Source organism: Mirounga leonina, unplaced genomic scaffold (assembly GCF_011800145.1).
Source record: "Mirounga leonina isolate KUSES-001 unplaced genomic scaffold, KU_Mleo_1.0 Mir_125, whole genome shotgun sequence".
Lineage (NCBI taxonomy): Eukaryota > Metazoa > Chordata > Mammalia > Carnivora > Phocidae > Mirounga > Mirounga leonina.
The window spans coordinates 13,050,449-13,072,741 of NW_023270305.1; the positions used below are offsets into that span (position 1 = coordinate 13,050,449).

At 42.3% G+C, this 22,293-nt stretch overlaps 1 protein-coding gene across 6 annotated transcripts in view; it reads right to left on the bottom strand.

Moving 5' to 3' along the window:
• The window catches only part of DTNB (dystrobrevin beta), a 227,745-nt gene extending 209,909 nt beyond the window's left edge, over positions 1-17,836 (bottom strand). For 3 of the 6 annotated variants that reach the window (XM_035000716.1, XM_035000715.1, XM_035000717.1), the window contains exon 1: positions 17,633-17,835. The gene's annotated coding sequence lies outside the window, so the exon portion shown is untranslated. Of the gene's footprint in view, positions 1-17,632 lie in introns of all 6 variants that reach the window. The other 3 variants (XM_035000718.1, XM_035000714.1, XM_035000719.1) reach the window with 2 other exon arrangements.
• Positions 17,837-22,293: the final 4,457 nt, after the last annotated feature.

Sequence of the window (22,293 nt, forward strand, 5' to 3'; positions counted from 1 at the left end):
ACCTACCTTGCCCTTTCAAGAGGTTGAACTCTGAGGACATGCTTTATACCGGCTCCTAGAGTTCCCCAGCAGGAATAAGCTCCAGTTACTCACAGTGGTAACTTGCTTGAAACAAATCCTTTATTTGCTAAACTTCCCTTCCCTATCTCACTTCATGGTCCCCTACTAGGATTTCCTGGGATAATCTTCAAAACAAAATACTTGCACTCAAATCCATGTCTGAGTCAGCTTCTGGGGGAACTCAAACTAAAACATTAAGTCTTTTCACTTCAACCAAGTCTACAATTCAGATTACATAAAATCCAAATTTACAGGTTACATATAAACTAAGATTACTATAAATGACTTCCCTAGACCTTAATGATAGGTGAATCCATCCAGTGCTCTATGGATACTAATAACTAAAGCTTTGTAGTTATGATTTTAATAGTTCCACACTCAACAAATATCTAATCCTACTGCCATACCTGATTGTATGTCCTTGTCCTTCTGATATAACATTGAAAATCAACACTTACATGAACCCAAGTACATTTCTTTACTTCCTTCCACTCGCATTCCTGGCACTTTGCCTTTTCTTAGCCTCATGATCAAGAGGTAACCAACACCTCTGTATCATTCCCTTCACATACTAACTCTGATTTCAAACACTGCCATTTCCTTCCTCATGATCACTTGTATCCACCCTTTTTTCCCATTTTGACTGCCAAAATCTTTGTCCACATGAATGCATAAATACAATTCTTTTTTTTTTAAGATTTTATTTATTTATTTGACAGAGAGCACAAGCAGTGGAAGCAGCAGGCAGAGGGAGAAGCAGGCTCCCCACTGAGCAGGGAGCCCAATGCAGGACTCCATCCCAGGACCCTGGGATCATGACCTGAGCTGAGCCACCCAGCGCACCCCCACAAATACAATTCTATGACACCGTGGTCTCAGACTCTGCACCCACATCTTCCTGTAGTTCATCCTGTAGACATACAAAGAAATCCACTAGGTGTATTTATGCCAACACATTCAATCTTCACAGATCCTAATCACCCTACTCAGGAGCTTCATTCCACCCAACTAAGTCAGAGAAAGAAAAATACCCAAATGCCATGAACTCATTCATATGTGGAATCTAGTAATACAAAAAAAAGGCAAGTTCACTACAAAAGCAGAGTAGAATGGTAGTTTCCAGGGGCTGGGAGGTGGGGGAAATGAGAAGACAGTGATCAAAGGATACAAACTTTCAGTTATTAGATGAATGAGTTCTGGGGATCAAATATACACCATGGTAAGTACAGTTGATAATACTGTACTGTATTGTATACTTGAAATTTGATAAGAGAGAATTTAAACCACCACAAAAAAAGGTAACCATGAAGTGACAGATGTGTTAATTAACTCAGTTGTGGTAATCATCTCATAAGGTGTATATATATGTATATATACACCTTATGACATTTGATATATATCTATATAATCATCACGTTGTACACTTTATATATATATATATATATACACACAATTTTATTTGTCAATTACACCTCAATAAAGCTGGGGGGGAGGAATTTAACAATATATCTGAGCATCTTTCCATGCCATTGAGCACTCTTCAAAAACCTAATTTTGAATGGCAAAACAGAATTTTATCACAATTCCTTATCCAAGCCTTGATTGTTGGCAATTATTTCCAATTATCTACTACTTTGAACAATGCAACAATAAATGTCTTTAAAGAAAAACTAATAATTTAAATTTAAAAAAAAAGAGCACAGCCTTAGTCTATAAAATATGAAAAAAAAAAAACAGCATCCTAGCTATAAGAATGTAAGCAGTTTCTTCAATCAAATAGAGTTAGAACCATAAGCCCCTAAAAGAGGCTGTTTAATGTCTTAAGCCCAAAGTCAAATGGAATAAATGAGTTTTTAGATACAACACCCCAAAAGCACAATCCATGAAAGAAAAAACTTATAAGCTGGATCTTATCAAAATTAACCACAGTGCAAAAGAAACTAAGATTTAAAAAAAGGAAAAAAGAAAACAAAAAACAAAAAACACCTGCTAAGATAATGAAAAGAATAGCCCTAATATGAAAGAAATGTTTTCAGAACATATCTGATAAAGGACTTGTATTCAAAGTATGAAAAGAACTCTTAAAACTCAACAATAAGAAAAGAGCTCCCTCCCTCTCCCTCTCTCTCTGCCCCTACCCCCTAAAATAAATAAATCTTTTTTTAAAAAAGCGGGTGCCTGGGTGGCACAGTCCATTAAGCATCTGACTCTTGGTTTCAGCTCAGGTCCTGATCTCAGTGTAGTGAGATCAAGCCTTGCATCAGGCTCCATGTTCAGTGCAGAGTCTCTCTTCCTGTCCCTCTGCCCTTAACCCCATCCAAATAAATAAATAAATCTTTTAAAAAAAGAAAAGAGCCCAATTAAAAAATGATCAAAAGATCTGGATACCTCACCAAAGAAGACATAAATGAAAAATAAGTACATGAAAAAATGTTCAATATCATTGTCATTAGGATATTACAAATTAAAACACGATGAGATACTACTATATGCCTGCTACAATGGCTAAAATTTAAAAAAAAAATGACAATACCAAATGCTGACAAGAATGTAGAGCAACAGGAACTCTCATCCATTGCGTGATAATGCACAGTCACGTTGGAAGACAGGTTGGCAGTCTCTACAAAGCTAATCATAGTCTTATTACCATGTGATATAGCAATAGCACCACTAGATGCTAGTTGAGTTGAAAATTTAGGGGCGCCTGGGTGGCTCAGTCATTAAGCGGCTGCCTTTGGCTCAGGTCATGATCCCGGGGTCCTGGGATCGGGACCCGCATCGGGCTCCCTGCTTGGTGGGGAGCCTGCTTCTCCCTCTCCCTCTGCCGGCCGCTCTGCCTACTTGCACTCTCTCTATATCTCTCTGTCAAATAAATAAATAAAATCTTTTAAAAAAAGAAAATAGAGCACCTGGGTGGCTCAGTCGTTAAGCGTCTGCCTTCGGCTCAGGTCATGATCCCAGGGTCCTGGGATCGAGTCCCACATCGGGCTCCCTGCTCAGCAGGAAGCCTGCTTCTCGCTCCCCCACTCCCCCTGCTTGTGTTCCTGCTCTCGCTATCTCTCTCTCTGTCAAATAAATAAATAAAATCTTTAAAAAAAAAAAAAAAGAAAAGAAGTTCTGGGAGGGGAAAAAAAACATATGACAGGAGTGTATCAAAAGAATACAGAAGCCAACTGAAAGCTCTCAATGGCCAAAGTTGGAACAATTTCAGCAACAACATTAAATAGTATTAAATATCCTTAAGTTGATACTAATATAAATGAGTGAATAAATTAACAAATGAAGAATTGACAAATATCCTAGGCAGCAGAATTCCAGATTATTTATGTAGATACTTTGCCCTAAAGAAAGTGGAGCATAACTCCCCACTCCTTAAGTGTGAGCTGCACTCAGTGACTTCCTTCCAAAGAGGAAAAGGGAGAGGGACAAATACCCTGGCAGTGGAGAAATCTGACAAACACGAACTCAGCCAGGTGATCGAGGTCAACAGTGACTAATTATGTAGACAGGATGTACCCCTGACATGATGTGATGAAAATGGCATTTTACTTCTAGGGTCTTCTGCCCCAAAACCCATAAACCCAGTCTAACCATGAGAAAAACAGTAGGCAAATCTCAATTGAGGGAAAATATACAAACTACCTAACCAGCACTCTTCAAATCTATCAAGTTTTATCAAAAACTTGATGAGAAAAGCCTAAGAAACTGACAAAGCTGAGAGAAGTCTAAGGAGACGTGGCAACTAATTATAATGTGGTATCCTGGACGGGATTCTGGAACAGAAAAATGTCATGAGGAAACACTACAGAAATCTGAATAAAACATGGACTTTAGTTAATAATAACACATCATCACTAGTTCATTAATTGTAACAAATGAACCACACTAATGTAAGATGTTAATAAGAGAAGGAACAGGCAAGAGGTACATCCGGGTACTCCCTATTACTGTTTAATTTGTCAGTAAATCTAAAACTGTTCCTAAAAAGTTTTTTTTTTAAAGACAGAACAGTTACATATTTCTTTTCCTTTATTCTCTTAACTGATTTAAAAAGCAATTGCAGGGGCGCCTGGGTGGCTCAGTCGTTAAGAGTCCTGGGATCTGCCCGCATCGGGCTCCCTGCTCCGCGGGAGGCCTCTTCTCCCTCTCCCACTCCCCCTGCTTGTGTTCCCTCTCTACCTGTCTCTCTCTGTCAAATAAATAAACAAAATCTTAAAAAAAAAAAATTAAAAGCAATTGCATACGGGTGCCTGGCTGGCTGGCTCAGTCAGTGGAGCATGCGACTCTTGATCTTGGGGTTGTGAGTTTAAGCCCCACGATGGGCACAGAGATTACTTAAAAATAAAATCTTTAGGGGAGGCTGGGTAGCTCAGTCGACGAGCATCCAACTCTTGATTTTAGCTCAGGTCATGATCTCAGGGTTGTAGGACAGAGTGGCCCCCCCCCCAATGTGGCTCCACCCTCAGCGTGGAGTCTGCTTATCCCTCTCCATCCCTCTTTGACCCTCCCCACCCCCTCGCTTGGCTTGCACTCACATGGCACTCTCTCTCTAATAAATAAACTAATTTATTAAATTAATTAAATTAATAAAATCTTCAAAATAAAAAGCAACTGCATAAAACAATATCTATAACATTGTATTGTTGACCTATAACATATAGAATTCCCTGAGAAGACATAACAATCCTAAATGTCTACATACCTAACCACAGTGCCTCAAAATACACTAAGCAAAAACCGATAGAACTGAAAGAAGACATGGACAAATCCACACTTCCACTTGGAGACTTCAATTCTCCTCTATGATCAATACAAGTAGAAAGTCAAGATGAATATGAAGGACTGAAAAACACCATCAGCCAACTAGATCTAATTGATACTTATTGAAAGTCCCACCCGATAATGGCAAAATACAAATTCTTTCCAAGTGCACATGAAGCATGCATCACCAAGTTCAGCAGAATGATGTGGCTGCAGAAGGACACCAACTCTATTTAGCTATGTTTTATTTATTAGACTGGGTTCTGGGCACCCTGTATTATTCTTTACACTTTATAGGTCCTATCTCGTAATAAAATGTTAAGTCATTTACTTGGAGTATATTCTCTGATAAATCTTTTCTTTAGAGGGTGGGGGGTTGGGGAGGCAGGACTCCATATGTTTTAATATTGAAATGGAGTATATCAAATACCATAAGCTCTGTATTTTTATCCAAATGTACACAAACTCTCGCAAACTCCAAATTTGATATAATATTTATTACTTCAATCTTTAGCAATGTCTTCTATGAGTATCCCAACAAAGAATGCATTTTAGTCACCAAACTAAAGTTATTAATTTGTCTATATGGCATTTCAGCCACTTTTACCAAAACAGGGAGAGCAAAGGTTTATGGCTTTTTATCTTTTACCCCTAAAGTAAAAAATCTCCAAAGAATCTTCTAAAAACGTATCACTAACTTAATAATTTTTAATGTACTAGATTAATTAGCTCATGACTATAATCATCACTGAAAATTTTCAGTAAGTTTGTCTTCATATACCAAATGCTTAGTTTTAAAATATCTCAACTGATAACAGTAGCCTCATACTATCATTAGTATCTTAAGATCCAATATACTCAACAGTGCATAGAAACCCATATATCAAATAATATTTAACAGTTTTTTACAGATTCCTCTTCAATCCACTTAGATCATTATTATTTTATACTTTGCATTAGACTGACAAGCTTATAATATAAATAAAAGTATCATCTCTGTGTTTTTCTTGTTGTTCCTGTGTCCTTGCATTATTACTTCAATCTTCAGCTGAATCTGAAACTTCAACCTGCAATTTCTTTGCAGGAATCCTTTAAGGCCTTTGTCTATTTAACAAGGTTCATCTAACTGAAATCAGATAATATGATCTGAAAGACCACTAAGCCAGGCAGAGATGAACTTTAATATGTCCAAACAGAATGTAAGCCAACAAGTAAGGAGGCTCACATGACGGGCCCCTCCAGGCTGTGGTGTCCCCAGTATCCCCCCTCAGGTTACTTAGCTTACCAAACCCGATGTGTATCACCAGACATAGAGATGGACTAAAGTGTCAACCTATGGACAAAATATTAGTAAAAGTTAATTGCCCATATTTTGTTATACCCTACCTACAGGATCATTTTGCATGCATCTCCCACTCTAGAAAACACTGCTCTTTAAAAAAAACATTGTTTTTAATTAAAAATTAAAAAAAAAAAACCCTAGAATGAGAAAATGGGACTGTGCTAGGTTTGAGGAACAAATGAGTAACATGGGTGGCAGAATTAGATGAGGAAATTTAGAGCCTATGTGGTAAGTTAACTTGGCCTAAGGTTACAAAGTTGGTAATTCGTGGAGTTAGGCAACCAACCCATTTGACTCTAAAGCCTACTCTCCTTCTGCTGCACCACATCGCCCCCTCCAGGGCAAACATGAGGAGTGAGGAAAATACAGGTCCACAAGACGTGGTGCTGGTTTAGACTTCATGTTGCAGTTAAATGAAGTCTGGAGACTAGTGCAACAAACGTCTGGACCCTTGTTAGTCCTATCTAGAAAGCAATATGCTCCAGAGTTGGACTAAGTCTGCAAGCAGGAAAGACTAAAGGAAAAGACTATTGGAAAGAGAACAGGCTCTAGAAATGTTTCCAGAATTATCTCTGTATTACACCTATGTGTTAAATATCCTTCATCTCCCTTGAATCTTTTTATTAATGTCTTAACCCTTCCAGCTCTCAGTTACTTCAAAGCATCCATGTAATAAAACTTCTTGAGCAAATTCACTGTCTCCCAGCAAAACTCCTATCAGTTTTTCTCTGGATGCCCATTTATTTAAGAAGTCAGAGATAAGGGGCGCCTGGGTGGCTCAGTCATTGAGTGTCTGCCTTCTGCCCAGGTCATGATCCCAGGGTCTTGGGATCGAGCCCCACGTCAGGCTCCCTGCCCCTCAGGAAGCCTGCTTCTCCGTCTCCCACTGCTTGTATTCCCTCTCTCGTGGTCTCTCTCTCTGTGTCAAACAAATAAATAAAATCTTAAAAAAAAAAAAAAGGGGGTGCCTGGGTAGCTCAGTCGATAAGAGTCTGCCTTCCACTCATGATCCCAGGGTCCTGGAATTGAGCCCCGCATCAGGCTCCCTGCTTCTCCCTCTCCCACTCCCCTGCTTGTGTTCCCTGTCTCCCTGTCTCTTTCTCTGTCAAATAAATAAATAAAATCTTTTAAAAAATTAAAAAAAAAAGAAGTCAGAGATAAGAGAGATTGTCACTAATCAGTACTTAGTGTAACTAGTCAAACTTCCCTGAAAGAGAACTAACTTCCTTACTTATTTCAGGAAAATTCTCAACTATCCTTCCTCTACCACTTCTTCTTTTCTCTTCTCCTTTAGATTAAAAAAAAAAAAAAAAAAAGCCAGGGAAAGTAAATGTTTGTGAAACCCTAAGATTTTCTTTTTTACAAATCTGAAAAAGTTCTCTAGGTTCCAATAAAAAAATATTTAAAACTTCACTCCACTACTACAAAGAGCTCTGAATAGCTAATATAATAACCTCATAGGGCTGTGGTAACTATTAATAAATTATGTAAAGCATTTAGCACAATGCCTGGCACAAAATAAGAGCCTAATAAATATTAACTCCTAATATTATTATCATTATTATTGATGTTATTGTGTAACTACCCTCTTGGATGATGCATAGACTAGAATCCTATAGGCAAGACTCTTTCCTAACTTACAATTCTTCTGATTTATTTAAAGGTATAGAAATATTAGGGCGCCAGGGGCACCTGGGTGGCTCAGTTGTTAAGCATCTGCCTTCGGCTCAGGTCATGATCCCAGGGTCCTGGGATCGAGCCCCGCATCGGGCTCCCTGCTTGGCGGGGAGTGCTTCTCCCTCTCCCACTCCCCCTGCTTGTGTTCCCTCTCTCGCTATGTCTCTCTCTGTCAAATAAATAAATAAAATCTTTAAAAAAAAAAGAAAAGAGGGGCGCCTGGGTGGCTCAGTTGGTTAAGCGACTGCCTTCGGCTCAGGTCATAATCCCGGAGTCCTGGGATCGAGTCCCACATCGGGAATCCCGGCTCAGCGGGGAGCCTGCTTCTCCCTCTGACCCTCTCCCCTCTCATGCTGTTTCTCTCTCTCTCTCTCTCTCTCTCTCTCTCAAATAAATAAATAAATAAATCTTTAAAAAAAAAAAAAAGAAAGAAAGAAAGAAAAAGTCTCGGGGTACCTGGGTGGCTCAGTCGTTAAGCGTCTGCCTTCAGCTCAGGTCATGATCCCAGGGTCCCAGGATCGAGCCCCACGTCCGGCTCCCTGCTCAACGGGGAGTCTGCTTCTCCCTCTCCCACTCCCTCTGCTTGTGTTCCCTCTCTTGCTGTCTCTCTCTCTGTCAAATAAATAAATAAATAAAATCTTGAAAAAAAAAAAAAAAGAAAAAGTCTCTTAAGGAAAACATACTGGAGACACAAAGTGGTCCTATCACCATGCTCAGGAATCACGTCGGTAAGCCAAAACACAAAACTCAAATTGAACTGGAACGACAGTCTTCTTTAAAGACAGCATGTAGAAAGGACTCTGAAGTCTGCCCCGGGGTTCAAATACTAGCAGGGTCACTGATTAGCTGTATGGCCCCCTAAAGAAGTTTTAACTTCTCTGAGCTCAGTTTCCTCACCCATATACTCGAGATATCATACCTAGCTTCCAAACTTATAAAGATTAAAGAATAGTCCTTATCTATGAAAAGCACCTGATACACTATAGCCTCACAATAAATAATATTATTACTCACAGAAGAAAGTCTCTCTCTGGCAAGAGGAGACAGAGCAGAGAGAAAAGTTAAAAGGAGGGAGTAAAGAGTCTACAAAAAGAAGCCAGGAAGAAGTGGGAATGGTTAGGGGCTGAACAAATCCTTGAAGAGTCCCAGAAGTTACCCAAAAAATTGTTGTTGTTGTTTTTAAAAAATTTTATTTATTTATTTGACAGAGAGAGATGCAGCGAGAGAGGGAACACAAGCAGGGGGAGTGGGAGAGCGAGAAGCAGGCTTCCCACGGAGCAGGGAGCCTGACGCGGGGCTCGATCCCAGAACCCTGGGATCATGACCTGAGCCGAAGGCAGACACTTAACAACTGAGCCACCCAGGTGCCCCCCAAAAATTGTTTTAACTGAGGACTATTTTATTATAGTGAAGCTTAGTTACAAGAATATTTAGCCCAGACCTATTATAGCATTTTAGTTCTGTATTAGCTTATTTATAATGTTAATACACAAAAATTCAAGATCAAAGTTGAGTTTTCTAAAGATTCATTTTTTGTTAAAAAATGCATTATCAAGTAAATCATATACAATATATGTTTCTCTCAGTTATCTGCAACTCAAAAAGTTGTCTGTCCTGCTCTTAACATATTAAAGAGAAAACAATGATAATTTCAACAAATGCCAAAAAAAAAAAAATTCAACACCCAATAAAAATATAAACCAGGGGCGCCTGGGTGGCTTAGTTGGTTAAGTGTCTGCCTTCGGCTCAGGTCATGATCCCAGGGTCCTGGGATGGAGCCCCGCATCAGGCTCCCTGCTCAGTGGGGAGTCTGCTTCTGCCCCTGCTCATGTGCTCTCTCTCTCTCGCTCACTCTCTCTCTCAAATAAATAAATAAAAGCTTAAAAAAAAAAAAAAAAAAACACACACACAAGCCAGGACGCCTGGCTGGCTCGGTCAAGAAACATACAACTCTTGATCTTGGGGTTGTGAGTTCAAGCCCCACGGGGGTGCAGAGATTACTTAAATAAATAAAACAAAAAAATAATACAAACCAAGAACAGATGAAAACTTCCATAAACTGACAAAAGAAATCTACCAGAAACTTTCAGTAAGATTCATATCTAATAGTGAAACACCGGAAGCATTCTCATTCAGGAAAAAGATAAAAATGCCCATTATCATCACTGCTATTCAACTTTTGTACTGGAGGGTCTAGGCATTGCAATAACGGAAACAACAAAATAAGTGGTGTGGAGATTAGAAAGAAGCCTGGTCAGTTACATCTTCTAATCAAAGTAGCCCAGTAAGTAAACACTTTGATGCATCCCCTCCACTCCAAATACACAGCAACAGATAAAATATTTTTTAAATATATTTTTAAATAACTTGGGGTGCCTGGCTGGCTCAGTCGCTAGAGCATGTGACTCTTGATCTCAGGATTGTTAGGTTCAAGCTCCACATTGGGTATAGAGATGACTTAAAAATAAAATCTTAAAAATAAATATATAGGGGCGCCTGGGTGGCTCAGTTGGTTAAGCGACTGCCTTCGGCTCAGGTCATGATCCTGGAGTCCCAGGATCGAGTCCCGCATCGGGCTCCCTGCTCGGCGAGGAGCCTGCTTCTCCCTCTAACCCTCCCCCCTCTCATGTACTCTCTCTCTCTCTCTCATTCTCGCTCTCTCAAATAAATAAATAAATCTTTAAAAAATAAAATAAAATAAAAAATAAATAAATATATATATATATATATTTTTTTTTTCTTTTTAATGACTTAGGCAGGCTCAAAAACAAGATAAAACTCCATTTGGATCAGAAACAAAACAGATACACAAAAATGTAAGCAGGACTGAAGCTACAGGCTTGCTAGACGCTGAGTCCAGAAGCAGGTGCGTACCTTCTGCAGGGTGACAGTGACAAAATAAAGGAGGTGGAGAAACAGGAGACATCTGAACCAGACTCACCGCTTAAAGCCAAGGATGAAGCTGGAGCTGAACGGAAGCTACAAAATACTGCTGCCAGTCTCTGCCTAGAGCTATGGTTTATGTAATGCTTTAGGCCTAGAAAAGCGGGAAGATAAAAACACAGCCTCATGACCAGGAACCGAACCAAGACATTCACATACTCTGTGAATCGATCTAAAATAGACCCAATTATCTCAAAGAGTAGGACCCCCTGACCCACCATTATTATACCTGACTTCTTGACTATTGTCCAAAAAGTCAATGGGAACACCTGAAATATCTCACAGAGAAGGGTGAGCACAGAAATAAGGAAAACAAAATCAAAAGCACTCAACACTCGAATGAGTCTGTAAACAAAACTTCAAAAGACATAAAGAAATATAATGCTAAGATGGCCAACAAAAGCAACAATTAGAATAAGAATTCATTCCAGATGAAGTTTAATTTTAGAGAACAGTCTGACAAAGACTTATTTTTTAAGTACATTTAGGGTGCAAGGATATACATTTCTTACTTAATGGGAATGCAAAATTGTACAGCCACTTCGGAAGGCAGTTAGGCAGTTTCTTATAAAGCTAAACTCTTACCATGCAATCCAGCCAAAAATGCTCCTATGTATTTACTGAAAAGAGGTGAAAACCTGTATCCAAACAAAAACCTGAACATGAATATTTAGACATTTCACTCATAATTTCCCAAAACTGGAAGTAACCAAGATGTCCTTCAATAGGTGAATGGATAAACAAACTGGTACTGGAATACCAGTTAAATAAATATTATTTATTTAACAATTTATTTAACAATAAAAAGAAATAAGTTACCCCGATGTTTACAGCAGCATTATCAATAATAGCCAAACTATGGAAAGAGCCCAAATGTCCATCGACTGATGAATGGATAAAGATGTGGTATATATATTGGAATACCACTCAACCATCAAAAAGAATGAAATCTTGCCATTTGCAATGACATGGATGGAGTTAGAGTGTATTATGCTAAGCAAAATAAATCAGAGAAAGACAAGTACCAAATGATTTCACTCATGTGGAATTTAAGAAACAAAATGGATGAACATACGGGGGGGCGGGGAAAAGAGAGAGAGGGAAACAAATCATGAGATACTCTTAACTACAGAGAACAAACTGAGGGTTGATGGAGGGAGGTGTGTGGGGGATGGGAAAGAGGTGGCATGGGTATTAGGGAGGGCACTTGCCATGATGAGCACTGGGTGCTCTATGTAAGTGATGAACCACTGAACTCCTGAACCCAATATTGAACTGTATGTTAACTAGAATTTAAAAGAAGAAACAAACAAACAAACAATCAAGCCAAGAAAAGACATAGAGGAACTTTAAATGCATATTGCTAAGTGAAAGAGAACAGTCTGAAAGACTACAATACTGTATGATTTCCAACCATATATCATTCTGGAAAAGGCAAAACTATAGACACAGTAAAATAATCAGTAGTTATCAGGAGCTCAGGAGGAGGGAGGAAGGAATGCGTAGATGGAACACGGGATTTTCAGGGCAATGAAATTATTCTGACAATAGTGCAATAACATTACATGAAATGTCATGTGCTGACATTAATGATGCATGACACTTTGCATTTGTCAAAATCCACAAAACACAAAGGACACAAAGAGAAGCCTAATAGATACTATGAACTTAAATTAATAATAATGTATCAACATTGATTCATCAGTTATAACAAAGGTACTACACTAAAACAAGATGTTAATAACAGGAGAAACTGCAGGTGGAGAAGAAGGGGTATATACTCTCTACTATCTACCCATTTTGGTCATATTCAGTCATGTACATAATTTTTTTTTAAATATCATGGACAGGGGCGCCTGGGTGGTTCAGTGGGTTGGGCGTCTGCCTTCGGCTTGGGTCATGATCCCGGGCTCCCTGCTCGGTGGGGAGTCTGCTTCTCCCTCTCCTGCTCCCCCTGCTTGTGCTCTCTCTCTCTCTGAAATAAATAAACAAAAACCTTTAAAAAAAAAATATCATGGATAGGTCCACTTCTGTGTATATACACAAAAGAACTGAAAACAGGGACTTGAACACCATATTCATAACAGCATTATTCACAATAGGCAAAAGGTAGAAACAATCTGTGTCCACTGATAGATGAATAAATAAACAAATGTGTATATACATAAAATGGAAGAGTATTTAGCCTTAAAAAAGAAAGGAAATCCCGACACATGCTACAATATAAATGAACTCCAAAGACATGCTAAGTGAAATAGCCAGACAAAAGGACAAATATTGTATGATTCCACTTATATGAGGTACCTGGAGTAGTCACATTCATAGAGACAGAAAGCAGAATGGTGGTTGCCAGGGGCTGAAGAGAGGTGAAAATAAGGAATTGGTGTTTAGTGGGTACAGAGTTTCAGGTGGGGAAGATGAAAAAGTTCTGGAGATAGACAGTGGTGATGGTTACACAACAATATGAAGGTACTTAATACCACAAATGTACACTTACAAATGGCTAAAATGGTCAACTGTATTTCATGTATATTTTACAATTGAAAAAAATGAGAAAAGGTGCTGAAAAACTGGTTATCTGAAGTGGAAAAAAAAGTCCTCTTCATTATCGAATTGGGGGGGAAAAAAGTCTCTCTTCATTACACCACATCGAAATTCCACATGGAAAGCAAAACTTTTTGGGGGGCGCCTGGGTGGCTCAGTCATTAAGCGTCTGCCTTCAGCTCAGGTCATGATCCCGGAGTCCTGGGATCAAGCCCCCACACTGGGCTCCCTGCTCCTTGGGAAGCCTGCTTCTTCCTCTCCCACTCCCCCTGCTTGTGTTCCCTCTCTCGTTGTATCTCTCACTGTCAAATAAATAAAATCTTAAAAAAAAAAAAAAAAAGAAAGCAAAACATTTTTTAATTTAAAATTTTTTAAGTTTTATTTATTTAAGCCATATCTACACCCAATGCGGTACTCAAACTCACAACCCCAGATCAAGAGTGGCACACTCTTTCAACTGAGCCAGCCAAGCACCCCTTTTTTCATTTTGGAAGAAAATACAGAAATACATCATTCATACGCTGGGGTAGAGAAAATTTACTTGAACCAGACACACACAGGGGCACCTGGTTGGCTCAGTTGGTTAAGCATCTGACTTCGGCTCAGGACATGATCTTGGGATCCTGGCACTGAGTCCCATGTCAGGCTACCTGCTCAGCGGGGAGTCAGCTTGTCCTTGTCCATCTCCCTCTCCCTCTGCCCCAGCTCCTGCTTGCTTTCTCTCTCTTAAACAAATAAATCTTTAAAACAGAAACAAAAGCAAAAAACTATACTCAACACAACCTTTTTTTTAAGGGAAATTTTTTCATAAATACACATTAAAATTTTAAACTTGCATACAAAGACACTGCTAACCAAGGGAAAGGCAAGCCTCAACTAGCAGGATGCATCTGCAACACATATATCCATCAAAGAATTAGCATCTAAAGTAACACAACTGTCTGTCCCTCAGTGAATGAAGAATGAAAAAGGTGATTTAAGTCTACACAATTGAACATTACCTAGTATTAAAAAAAAAAAAAAATGAACCAGATCAAGTTCCATGGTTAATCTCCCTGAATTAAAATTTAAAATGTGCACCCCCTTTGCAATTCTACTTCTTTCATTCACTGCAGCAATGTCTGAAACAGCAAAGAGCTTAAATGGCCCTTAATGAGGAAACGGTTAAATAAACTATAGTACAATACACATACCACATAAGAGATCATGTAGGAGTCAAGAAAAATCAGGTAGATACCTATGTTCCAACATGGAAAGATCTCAGACATTTTGCTAGGGGGGAAAAAATGTTGCAGAACAATGTACAGTATCATGTTAATAACTTAGGGGTGGAGGGAAATTCTGTCTTTTTTCAGTATTAGCTATACATAGATGAAAATGCAAAGGTCTGGAAGGATAACAACAAACTGATAACTGCAATTTCAGTAGAAAAGGGAGTGGACCAAGGGGGCTTTTATTCAGTCTGTACTATTTGAGTATTTTGTAAGCGTGTGTACAAGAGCCATTTGCAGAGCTGCAGTACATAGCCCCACAGACTGTGCATGAGACAACCCCAGGAGGTACATCTGCAGGGAATCTGCTAGGAATGGCACCCCCTAAAGGTGGGCGATATACATCCTGCACAACTAGACACCACAGCCCTGATGCTTGTATAACTAGAAGTAAATGAGAGGGGATGGAGTATAAATCAGCATGAGGGAATTTTCTGGGATGATGTAAATTTCTTTTTTTTTTTTTTAAGATTTTATTTATTTATTTGACAGAGAGAGACACAGCGAGAGAGGGAACACAAGCAGGGGGAGTGGGAGAGGGAGAATTAGGCTTCCCGCTGAGCAGGTAGCCCAATGTGGGGCTCGATCCCAGGACCCTGGGACCATGACCTGAGCCGAAGGCAGACGCTTAACGACTGAGCCACCCAGGCACCCCAAAATTTCTACATCCTGATTGGGATAGTGGTTACAAAGTATATATATTTTTCAAAACTCATCCAACTGTACACAGACATTTGGGTATTTTATTGTATGTCAATTGCACATCCATAAAGTTGATTTTAAAAGAAATATAAACATACGGATATATTATAATATCACTGGGAGAACCTGGAATAAGGCACCCAAAATAACAGGACTAGGGTACCCCAAAACAAGAACTGATGGACTCCTGCTGGTTATACTCTGAAACGAAAGAGATATGAACTTAGTTCTTCAAGGCTTACAGCACGAGACCAAATCTGGATTAATATTACCCTTGTTTTTTGGGTGCCTGGGTGGCTCAGTTGGTTAAGCGACTGCCTTCGGCTCAGGTCATCCTGCATTGGGCTCCCTGCTTGGCGGGGAGTCTGCTTCTCCCTCTGACCTTACCCCCTCTTGTGCTCTCTCTCTCTCACTCTCTCTCTCAAATAAATAAATAAAATCTTTAAAATATATATATATATATTACCCTTGTTTTTTATACGTGGGCACGAGGGCCCTTAAAAGATTTCTATTAAAGTCATAAAATAAAAAAAGAAGAAAAAAGTCATAAAATAAAAGGTAACTTGGCATTCTATTGGTTTTAGTAGAAAATCTGTCTCATGGGTAGGGAACACTCAAAAACCTTGCTAGCACAACTTCAGCTACGTCACCCTCTCCAAAGGTAATTCCACTTACGTATGATAAAAATCCTCATAGAACTCATAAAAGGTCAAGTTTTAATTTGGCAGACAAAGTAATCCAACAGGCACTGCAACCCCGGGCACTGAAACAGCAGCTGGGAGCTGGAGAGCCCAGAAATCCAACCATGGCAGACAACAGGTAGAATTGCAGCCCTTACAGAAGAGCAGAGAGAGTCTCTTACTGCAGATGGAAGATCCAAGAACCAGGATAAAAGAGAAAAAAAATGTTGCCTAGACAAAAGTACTCTTCTTCCTGAGCGATAGAAAAGAGAAGGGCCAGAATTGGATGATTTGAAGCAATGTCCCAAGAAGTAAGCTCCTGATGGCCAATATGCAATAAAGAAGTGGCAGGGTGGCCCCCAAACATCACCACTCCATCACCCTGGCCATTGCTTTAAATTCCCAGACCTAGAAACCTGGGCTACCTCACAAGACAAGAAAAAAAAAAAGAAGAAGAAGAAAAGGGAGAAGAAAAGAAAGAATATTTCAGGAACAGAGGAAGTCCATCAGCCATCCCTAATACCAAAATAATTAACACTGCTGCGTGTAAAATACAGCAAAACCTTGCTTGGTTCATTCATTCATGCAGTACTATTTTTTGCCTGACTGCTGTGGGCCAGGCACTGTTCTTGTCCTTGAGGATTTAGCAGTGATAGTCACCGAGCTTAATTCGAGGAGGGAAGGAAGGGAACTTCCCTTCTCCCCCTTTAAATGTTAGGCAGAACTGCCTTCAAAACTCTCCCAAATTTCCCCCACAAGCTCCTCTGACTCTTCTGCTTTATCCCCAAACCAAGCAATTTATGGCTCCAATTTCCCAACACTGGGAAAAGACCTAAAGTGAAGTATGAGGCGAAATTCAATGCCACTTTGTATTCTACACGCATACCTTCACTACCAAATTGTCAGCACCTAAATAGCAAATTACGGTGTGTTTTACACTATTTTGTGGCCCCGGTGCTGACCACGGTTCTCTAACCCAAGGTAGCTAATCAATAAACGTCTGCTAGAAATGCTGGAAGGTCTTCCTAATCCCAAGGCCTGGCACAGGAATTTAACAGCAAGCATTTGTTAGCTCCATCCTCCCTCCTCGCAGGACACCTTCCTTTCAAAGGTGACCTCGGTGCACAGGTTCACTGTTAGGAGCCTCGGCAAACAGTGTTTGGGGGTGATCTGAAATACATTCCCTTCCCTCTGCCAGGGCCTAACTGCCTCACCTGCCCTCTGCCAGGACCTGCCTCCTTCGCCCCTTACAGCACCTAACGCACAGCCTCCTCCCAGCGAGCCGGGCTTCAGCAGCATCAGCCCGGCGCCCGCACCCCGGCCCCGCGCCCTGCGGCCACGGTGCGCTCGGGACCCCGGAGACCCCCCTCCCCGGCCCGGCACTCAGAGCCCGGCAGCGCCGGCCCGGGGCTCCGCTCCATCCCCTCCGCTCGCCCCTCCAGGGCCGGGCGCGCGGCACCGTCTCCCCTCGCAGCGCGCGCGGTGCAGCGGCCCCGGCTCCCGGAGCCCCGTCCCCGCCGCTCCCGGCCCTGCACCCCCGCAGGCTCCCGAGGTCCCGGCGCTGCGCGGGCTCCTTCCCGCTCCTCGCGGGCGCGAGGCTCCAGCACCCAGCTCCTCTCCTGCAGCCCGCGGCCGCCGCCGCGAACCCCCACCTCTCTCACTTCCCGGCCGGAGCTGGGGACGTCGAGAAGGTCTCGGGCGGCCGCAGCCTCCTCCGCGTCCTCCGGCCCGGCCCCGGCGGCTGAGGTGGCGGCGGCACCCGCTCAGGCCCCGGAGCCGCCCCCGCGGGGAACGTTCTCAGGCGCCCGGCTCGCGCAGTTTCCCCGCCCGGCACGCGCAGCAAGCCCGCCCCCGGCGCCAGGGCGCGAGGGCGCGAGGGCGCAGGGCGGGGGGCGGGCACGCGCCGCCTGCGCGAGCGCGCGGCCGGGGGCGGGGCTTCCGCCGCGCGGAGGAGGGGGCGGGCAAGCGGGCCGAGTTCCCGCTGAACCCCGCCCCCTGCGGCCGAGCAGGACCCGGGCCCCCCCCGCACCAGCTCCCCGGCCGGCGTGCGGACGCGCGGGGGAAACCTGCCCCCTTGGGGCTGGTCCCGCACGCTGGCGGCTGGCGGCGGGCGGCGGAGGTGCGTTTCAATTCCACAGGTATGTGCCGGGCAGCTGGATACTCGGCGCGCCGTGACTCTAAGGTAAAGAATGCAAAAAACCACCCTTGAATCATTCATCCGCGCCTCGAGCAAGAGATCTTGCCCGCCCTGAGGGATTTTTCCAAATTGATTCAACTCAGCGAGCGCTTACGGAGCACCGACTCCGCGCCTAGCGCTGTACCAGGTGCTGGGTAGGTACCCCGTCACGGTCACGGCCCCTGGTCTCGAGGTGCGCATAATTTAGTGCAAAAGCAGCCGTGTAAACAACCCGGCCTGGTGACCCATGCAAAGCCAAGCCACAAGGAGATGCTATGGGAGGGCGGAGGAGGAAGAGATTACTTCCGCCTGGACCGTGTGGAGGGGTTCCTGGAAGAGGTGGTATTTGTGTTGCGCCTGGAAGGAAGAAAAAGAAAGACGTTCTAGGAGAAAAAAAGGAGTGCATCCAGGCTAGGTAAACAGCCTGGACAAGGGAACTGAGGGGACCCAGGTTCACCATCTCAGCATCAGCTCTTTTGTTTTAATATTATCCATTTCTGATAGAATCCTTTCCAAACTGTGTGAAACATAGGAGATGATTCGAAATTAGGAACAGCTATGCTTTTTTTTTTTTTTTTGGTGATGGTTCAAAGGATCGTTTTTCTCGCCATTTCTTAAGGCCCAGATCAGCAGTCCTTTAAGGACAATTGCTGTGTGAGTGCGGGATGGAAGTCCCTAAGCGAAGAGCCCCCAAGCCAGTATGCTTTGCGTCTGGTTTTCAGTGCTTTCTGGCACCTTATGGTAAGGCAGATCGCGCCTCCTCCTGCTGTCTGTCGGCCTGCCTGCCTTTAGAACATCCTCTTCCTCCTCCTCTCATTTTCCTATTTTTAAACTCCTATGGTGAAGAAAATGCTGGTAACCAACTTTGTTCAGTGAGGGTAAACAGATTCCTCAAAAAAAGGACATCACCTTTCACACATGAATTTTGGGACTCTTGCACGCTTAGAGGAATTTTTCACGTGTATGCAGGGTCTTGACTGTGTTCTGAATATGCTGAGATACTCAGAATACAGGCAAGAGACGTCTTGTTTATTCATTTACCACTTACTGAGCACCAACTATGTGGGAGGCTTTGAAAGGGTAAAACATTGATCCTACCCTTTGGAGAAAAGATGTGTAAATGAGATAAAATAAATATGTCCATATTGTTTGCTATATTTGCCCTATCGATTGAAACCGAGGTAATTTCAGTACGTGAGCTAGACTAGAATAAACTATTCTGGAAATTAAGTACACTTGTATTAGCATCTCTCCTGCGCCATTCTGTACCTCATCACTTCCCACACCCTCAGAAAACTCCTTTCAAACATATTTCGATCATGCCCCAGCTCTCACTCCCAAAATTATCAACCACTCGTACCTTTTCCTTCACCGTCTGCCATGTTCGAGCTTTTCTTGTCCTCAAGAAAAAGAAACACCTCTGTCCCTCTGCATTGTGTTCTAGGTACTGCTTGGTCCCTGTCAGTATTTTCCTTCACAAACATCCTGAAAGTAGTTTGCACTCCTCTCTGCCAACTCAGCAGCTTCTCCCTCATCAACCCACGGCCCTGTAACTTCTGTCGCCACCACGTCACTGCACCGCTCAGTCATTAAGGGCTTGCTTAATGCTAAATGCCACAGGCTGTTTTTGAGTCCTTGTATTACTGAGCTCCTGGTGGCATTTGACAACACAAAGCACCCTCCTCTTTCTGAAACTCCCTTGGCCTTCACGACATGACTCACCTCCTCACCCCTCTTGACCTCGCCTGAGTCTCCTGGGTTCTGTTCTCAGCTTTCATTTCACCCCACACCATCTCCCGATGCCATTCCATCCACTCCCTGTTTTCGTCTGCCACATACACCAGCATCTATCAAGTGAGTTATCTGGCTCAGACCACTCATCTGAGCTCCACAGACACAAAGCCTGCTGGACTTCTCCACCTGGATGCCCTACAGACACTACAAAGCTCTACGTGTCTAAAAGTCTTTAGCATTACTGTCCACTCAGTTGCCCAGTTCAGAAACCTGGGAGTCATCCTTGATTCCTTCCTTCCCATCCCCACCTCACTCAACAATTCTGTTGATGGTCTCATTCCTTCCATTCCGTATTCCATACTGCATGTCAGAAAAAACTTTCCAGAATGTGCTGCCTGTGTATGTCACTGCTCAGCATAGCACACAAGACCTTCCATTTATCTAGCCCTTGTCCATCTCCCCACTCCCTCTTTTGTCACTTCCCACACACATCCCAAGCAAACTCCTGCAATGTTCCTACTTTCCCTTGCTTCAATACCTTTGTGCTTATTTCTGTCTCAGTTTGGAATGTCATTTGAGTACAAGCAAAGAACGTCCAACATAGGTGCAGCTGAAGTTCCACATATAATGAAACTTTCTGGAAATAAGAAAATGTAAACCTATAATGAAAGAGCCCCAGTGTACTTGGGGAAATCATCACAAAATGATCAATTCTAAGAGCCAAACTCTTAAAACTATTAGACAAAAATAAGAATTTTTCAAAGCCTCAGTGCAAAAAGTTCAAATTACTTAAAAAGGTAAGGACATGGGGCTGCAGTACATTAAAGAAGTCTGCAAATTCTTTGTCCCTCCTTTTGATCCAGGCTGGCCCAAGTGAATTGCTTGACCAACAGAATGTGTGATGTATATGGGACTTCCAAGCCTAGGTCATAAAAGTCTTAAGAATCCACCGGGATCTTTGAGAACACTTGCTCTTGAAGTCCTGAGCCACAATATGAAATATCTAACCCCCGTGGGCACCTGGGTGACACAGTTGGTTAAGTGTCCGACTCTTCGTTTAGGCTCAGGTCTTGATCTCAGGGTCCTGGGATAGAGCCCCGCATCTGGTTCTGCGCTCAGCATGGAATCTGCTTGTGATTCTCTCTCCCCCCCCACCCCTCCCACTCATGCAGTCTCTCTCTCTAAAATAAAATAAGTAAATCTTTTTTAAAAAATCTAACTCCCTGTGGAGAGGCTCTGAGATGGCATAGAGAGGGAGAGAGGCTAGCTGGCCTTAGCCGATGTGAGTGAAGTCATCATGAATGCTCTATATCAGTTCATCCATCAGCTGGGTACCACTGAGTGACCCCAGTTGAAGCTATGTGGAACAGAAGAATAATCCAGCCAAACCCCACCCAAATTCCTGACCCCCAAAATTGTGAAATTATAATCAAAATAGCTCTCACCTTAAACCATTACTTTTCAAGGTAGATTGTTACGGAATCTGGTAACCAAAATATCTGGCATCAGACTTCTCAAGAGCAAAGCAAGGCAATAGTGATGCAGCATTTTCTAAAAACTCAAGCAAAGAAAATGCAAGCTAAGGGATTTTGTATCCACCCATCCACACTGTTTTTCAAGCATTGAACTCTATAGAAGAAAAATAAAACAGTCTTTTTAAAATGCAAGAACTCAAAGAATAATATGCATATAAGCCCATCCTAAGTATTTACTAAAGCAGGGGTCAGCACATTTTTTTCTAAAGCACCAGATAGTGAATGTTTGGGGTTTGCAGATCTAATATTCAACTCTGCCATTGAAGCAAAAAGCCTCCATAGATATATACAAAGAAGTGAGTGTGGCTTTGTCCCAAATAAACTGCATTTACAAAAACAGGCAGCCAGGGGCGCTGGGGTGGCTCAGTTGGTTAAGCGTCTGACTCTTGGTTTTGGTTCAGGTTCTGATTTCAGGGTGGAGAGATCAAGCCCCACATTGGGCTCCCTGCACAGCAGGGAGTCTGCTTCTCTCCCTCACCCTCTGCCCCTTCTCTCTCTAAAACAAATAAATAAAATCTTAAAAAAAAAAAATAGGCAGCCAACTTGATTTGACCCATGAGTTGCAGTTTGTCACTCCTATACTAGAGGAAAAGAAATAGAGAAAGTTATTTCTCCCAAAAAAGCACAAGACCCATATGATTTAAGAAAATAACATACTGGGGCACCCGGGTGGCTGTCATTGGGTGTCTGCCTTCGGCTCAGATTATGATCCCAGGGTCCTGGATCGAGCCCCGCGTGGAGCTCCCTGCTCCACGGGAAGCCTGCTTCTCCCTCTCCGACTCCCCCTGCTTGTGTCCCTCTCTCGCTGTGTCTCTGTCAAATAAATTAAATTAAATTAAATTAAATTAAATTAAATTAAATTAAATTA